The following is a 6,474-nucleotide window of genomic DNA, read 5'->3' as shown; positions in this document are numbered from 1 at the left end:
CCAATGAATATTCAGGACTGATTTCCTTTAGGATTGACTGGTTGGATCTCCTTGCTGTCCAAGGGACTCTCAAGAATCTTCTCCAACACCACAGTTCAAAAGCATCAACTGTCTGGCACTCAGCTTTCTCTATGGTCCAACTCTCACATCCATAAACAACTACTGGAAAAAACATAGCTTTGACTATATGAACCTTTGTTGGCAAAGTAATGTCTCTGCTTTTTAATATTCTGTCTAGGTTTGTCATAGCTTTTCTTCCCAGGAGAAACATCTTTTAATTTCATGGCTGCAGTCACCATCTGCAGTGATTTTGGAACCCAAGAAAATAAAGTCTGTCACTGTTTCCATCTATCTTGGTGAATGTTACATGTGAACTTGGAAAGATTGTGTAACCAAAAAGCAGAACTAACCCAATTATCCACCAACTTTATGAATGGGTAAATAAAATGTGTTACCTATCACCTCACACTGGTCAGAATGGTTATCATCAAAAAAAAACCGACAAGTAACCAATGCTGTAGACAATGTGGAGAAAAGGGGAATCCTGGGTACACTCTTGGTGGAAATATAAATCTGTGCAGCCATAGTGGAAGAGCATGGGGGTGACTCAAAAATCTAAAAGCAGAGCTATCATATGACTCAGCAATTCCACTCCCAGGAATATATTTAAAAAAAAAAAAAAAGAATGAGAGAAGAAACACTAATTTGAAAAGATGCATGCATCCCAGTGTTCATAGGAACATTATTTGCAATGGCCGAAGTATGGAAGCAACCTGGGTGTCCACTAACAGATGTGAATGGATAAGGAAGGTATGGCATATATGCACCATGGACTACTACTCAGTTATAAACAGGAATGAAAATTTTCTATTTGCAGCAATATGGATGGAACTGGATGGCATTACGCAAAATAAAATAAGCCAGAGAAATATACTACATGATATCAGTGACATGTGAAATCTAAAAAATACAACAAGCTAGTGAATATAATAAGAGAGAAGCAGACACAGACATAGAGAACAAACTGGTGGTTACTGTGGGAGGAGGGAGGGACAATAGAAGGGTGGGGGCAGGGAAGGTACAAAATATTGGATGGAAAATAAGCTACAACCCAGAGAATATAGCCATTAATTTGTAATAACTGTAAATTAATTGTAACCTTAAAAGTTGTATAAATTTTTTTAATTTTTAAATAAAAATAAAATGCAGTATATTTTTGCCATGGAATAATATTTAGCCTTAAAAAGGAAGGAAATCCTGACACATTACAACACATATGAACCCGAAAACATTATGCTAAGTGAAATAAACCTATCACATAAAATACTGTATAACACCATTTATATGAGGTATTCAGAGTAAAGTTCATAGAAAGTTTACTAGTGATTACCAGGAAATTGGTGAGAAGGAAATGGAGACTTGTTTATTAGATACAAAGTTTCAGTTTAGAAAAATGAAAAAGACTAAGAGACAGCAGTGAAGCTTGCAACAACTATGTGCATGTACTTAATTCCACTGAATTGTACTCTAAAAATAGATAAAATGCAAACATTATGTTGTATATATTTCACGACAATGAAAAAATTAAATATTTTAAGTGGAAGGAAATAGACTTGATAGTTTCTGCATTTTATGTATTAGTGGACAGTCAGCAGGGACAGAGAGACATTGGGACCTCTCCTAGTGCAAATATATCAGAGAGGAATTCATTAATTTGCGTTTGATCAGGGACTGGAATCAGTCCCTGCATCAGTCAACTGGGCCAAGAGTGAGCACCATATTCAGTGCAACGTGAGACTACTGGGCATAAAAACGGTGGTCAGGGAAATAGGATCATATTGCTGAAGTAAAAGAATTCCATTCAGATAACAATGCTGAGTAGGGAAGGCACCTTTCCAAGGAAAGAGATACTAGGAAAAACACTGTAGAGCTGATATACCAGTTGCAGTCAGTCATAGAAACAGAAACCACTTCAGTTTGTTTAAACATAATAAATTTGTACAAGTGACACAGGAACAGAGACAGGGGCTCATGCAATAACCCTGGGGGCTAAGTAATTGCAGTAAGAAACAACATCCTAGGCTTCAGAAACTAGAGACTGATACTAATGCTGAAACTGATAAAGATGCTGATACTGAAGTCCAGAGGCCTGGGCCACAAGCAGAAAGTGATGCCTCACAGGCCTCTGTTGAGGGAGTTGGAGCCACAGAGATGTACCTGGTAGTGTCCCAGACACTACCTGAAGAACACAGGATGCAGAGACCTCAAACTGTCCCTTCCTCCTCACTCACAGTTTTCATCCAGTGCCTCATATCTTGGCTGAAGCTAGTAGGCAGGCAGGGGGAAGGAGGAATGTGTGTAGCACTGAGCTGAAATTTCCACAGCAGTGGAGAGCAGCAGGAAAGGAACAGAACAGACCTTAGAGCAAATAGTCCAAGACCAGCAATGATAATTTCTCCGGACACTGGTGTTAGAGAGATAAAGAGATTTTATTATTTTAAAAAGAGCTGGAAAAGACTCATGAGCTCAATTTAGCTATGTTAAATGTTCCATCACTCAGACCTGAGATGGAAAATCACTTCGAATATCTACCTAAGGTCAGAAACCTTTGTCCTAGCCTCACTCTGGGACTCCAGAGTTAACAGTTCAGAGCTATAAAGCTCAAAACTTGCTCTGTGAGAGAGCTTGCACATTTTTCCTATCAAGACCTTCGCTTCAATCCATTAACATAATCCTTCTACTTGAGATCTTGTCTGTATGTTCTTTCCATCAGATGGAAAAACACAACATTCTCAGCAAACACCTTTACTATTTTGACTATGGGTAATGGTCAATAATGGATATTGATTATCCCTTGAAATGATAATGAAATGTTACACTTATTTATTCAGCCAACCATTCATCTATTTACTCATTCTTTCAATCATCATGTATTCTGGGTTTTATTATGCTTTGATGCTATCTTATTTGGTCCTTAGGATTCAGTAATGCACAATTATATGCCTAGATAAGAAAGACTAGATTGAAATCACACTTAAAGAATGAGTATTTGGTTTCTACTTTGAGTCTTAATCACTATCCAGGTTATATATATATATATATACACATACACAACATTTATTACTACCTAAATATTGCCATAATATTATGTATGGTCCATACAGGGTGTAATCTGCATGAAAACAATATTTTTACTTTTCTCTCTTCAGATAATCCAGGACAATAGCAGGTAGGGCATAAGAATTTAGCAAACAGTGTAAATAATTAGAACTAAATATTCCTTAATAAGTATTAGAACAGGTGTATGAATAAATTGTTAACTACTTTTGAAAGTTTTTTTTCTTTTTTAAATGATCAATAAAGTTGGTTTTTTGGGTTTTTTTTTTTACTTTACAATATTGTATTGGTTTTGCCATACATCAACATGAATCTGCCACGGGTGTACACATGTTCCCCATCCTGAACCCCCCTCCCACTTCCCTCCCCATACCATCCCTCTGGGTCATCCCAGTGCACCAGCCCCAAGCTTCCTGTATCCTGCATGAAACCTGGACTGGCGATTCATTTCTTATATGATATTATACATGTTTTAATGCCATTATCCCAAATCATCCCCCGCTCCCTCTCCCACAGAGTCCAAAAGATTGTTCTATACATCTGTGTCTCTTTTGCTGTCTCGCATACAGGGTTGTCATTACCATCTTTCTAAATTCCATATATACGCGTTAGTATACTGTATTGGTTATTTTTTATTGAAAGGAAATGAAAACACTATTTCACAGAGATATCTGTACTCTCATGTTTATTGCACTATTAATCACATCAGCCAAGATATAAAAACAACCTAAACACCAATCAATAGATGAATGAACAAAAAAGAAGTGATACATATACACAACAGAATGTTATTCAGCCATGAGGCAAGAGGATATTCTGCCATTGCGGCAATTTGATGGACCTTAAGCACATTATACTAAGTGAGATGTCAGACTAAGAAAGACACGTACTGTGTAATGTCACTTATATGTCAAATCTAAAAACGTCAAGACTTCTTTATGTTCTTCAATTCGGGATGTCTCTGGTCTAAGGGACTAGAACATCTGCTTAATTCAAGTTCTTGATGGGAAAAGATATACAGGTTTTCTATAGAATAATTTGCTTTTCCACTAAACCCTATCATTTACTGGCCACATACTCTTTACTAAACAGTTTCTTACTTAAAAGGCAAAGTCATTCTTCCTTCTGAACACTTGAAGACACAGTTATAATTGATAAAGTCATTTAAAATCTCCAGTGGAGATGTGTTAACATCCTTGCAGAGGCACAGAGATTGTGATACACAGAGGAGGTCACAGAGGAGGAGACTGTGCCAGAAAAGTTTCTTTTATTCTGCTAGCATTTAAATCAACTTAGAGATCTTAATCTAGTGTGTGAAATCCAAATTATCTATTCCTTCAGGCCTTTGGAGTGTTCATGGAACTCTGGCAATTGATAACCATCATGCATGTATCAGTATTTTGTGTTTCCAGCAGAGTCTTATGCAGTATACTCTGTGCCTAAACATACTCCATGAAGATGCGCAGAAAAGTAGGTCATGGTTTTTGTCCTCGGATGAACTTTACTTTCATTTGAAAACAAACACTAGACAAAATTTGTTGCATTGCACCCGGGCCAGGACTGGATTTATCACCAGATCCCGTGTGCCTCTACTTTAACAGGGACACTGTAAATTCTTTTCAGGATCTGGGTATCACTGCAAATTTGGATCCTGATTCCAAGAGTCCTCAGAACATGCAGGCATCCCCATTCTCCAGCACACAGGTACCAAGTAAATTTCCAGAGGTCCCCTAGAAGGGGAATGGGAAAATCATTATCATATAACCCTGTTCTAGAGTTGAAGGGTCATTTCTCTTGCGATCCTCCTTTCCTCTCCAGGTGATAAGTTCATTATCTGAAATTGGTTTAGATCAAGGCTACAGACTTTCTTTTCATCGAGGCTACCTCTCAGCCTCCTGATAAACATCCTTGTTGCTTCTTCCACATCCATTTTGACTCTATGGTCATCCTATTCTATTTGCCATATTCAGAATTTTCTCTGGCCAGGTCCTGCTGGCTTCCACTCCAACCATTTTATGGACTGAATGCTTGTGTTCTCCAAAATTCATTTGCAGAAACCCTAACTCCCAATGTCCCAATGTACTTGGAAGTGGGGCTTTGGGGAGGAAATTATTTGGTAATGAGCGTGGGGCCTTTATGAGTCTGATTAACGCCCTCATAACAAAGAAATACGAGGTATTCCTTCTCTCACTCTTCCAAAACTATGAGGACACAATAGGAAAGTTGCCATCTGTGAAGCTGCAAGAGGACACTTACAAACAACCCAGCAGTGCTGATACACACTTTTGGACTTACAGCCTCCATAACTGGGAGACATAAGCATTTGTAGTCTAAGCCATCCAGTCTGTGTTAATTTGTTATAGAGCCTGAGCTAAGACAAACCCTGATTCTCACCACTATCATTGTGGGTACTCGACTTTTGATGTTTAAATGCCAACACCTGGCCTCCATGTATCAGGGTCTATCAGCCCCAGTACTGTCAGGACATCCAGTTCTTCATGGTACATCCCTCCTTCTACTCTTGCCTGCAGCAGAGAGCCACCGGTGAACTTTCAAGCAAGATGGGATTCCTCTCACCAGGAATATTCCTAATGTTTAGTAATTTTCTTCCAGCATCTTACAAGTGTACTTCACAGGAAGTAAAGGCAGAGTCGGACACAACTTGGTGACTAAACCACTACCACTAATGGTTCCTCTAGCTGAGAAATCAAGGGGTAACAGGAAAGTTTATACCTTATATTTGAAGCAAATGTAAGGGATTAAAAACCAAACCAAGAGGAAAACAAACTAGGATGCAAATTTGATGCCTTCTAGTGTTTTGCTCCAACTCATTGAACAGGCTAATATTTCTAGAAACAATGAACAATTTTATCATCTAACAGTCAATTTCAAATTCCATTTATTATCATTTTTAGTATTATACTTCATGCTTTCTTTGTTATTTGAGAAATGACAACGATATAATGAAAAACACGTGTTTTTTTTAAACACCCTTAATACCAAGCTGTCCCTCCCCAGAAGAAATCAATGATATCAGTTTTTCAAGAGATGCTCCATATAAATGAGTGCACATAATAACTGCAGTTTTTATGGTGAACAGATAATGCAAACTGTTTTCTACCTCAGTTTTTTTTCATTCTACAATATATCTTTAAGCTTTTTCTATATTTATGCGGAAGAGAAGGCAATGGCACCCCACTCCAGTACTCTTGCTTGGAAAATCCCATGGACAGAGGAGCCTGTTAGGCTGCAATCCATGGGGTCGCTAAGAGTTGGACACGACCGAGCGACTTCCCTTTCACTTTTCACTTTCATGCATTGGAGAAGGAAATGGCAACCCACTCCAATGTTCTTACC

This window comes from Bos indicus, chromosome 3 (genome assembly GCF_029378745.1).
Source record: "Bos indicus isolate NIAB-ARS_2022 breed Sahiwal x Tharparkar chromosome 3, NIAB-ARS_B.indTharparkar_mat_pri_1.0, whole genome shotgun sequence".
In the NCBI taxonomy this organism is placed as follows: Eukaryota; Metazoa; Chordata; class Mammalia; order Artiodactyla; family Bovidae; genus Bos; species Bos indicus.
The sequence above is the reverse complement of the archived record's forward strand: the minus strand, read 5'-3'. Positions refer to the sequence as shown.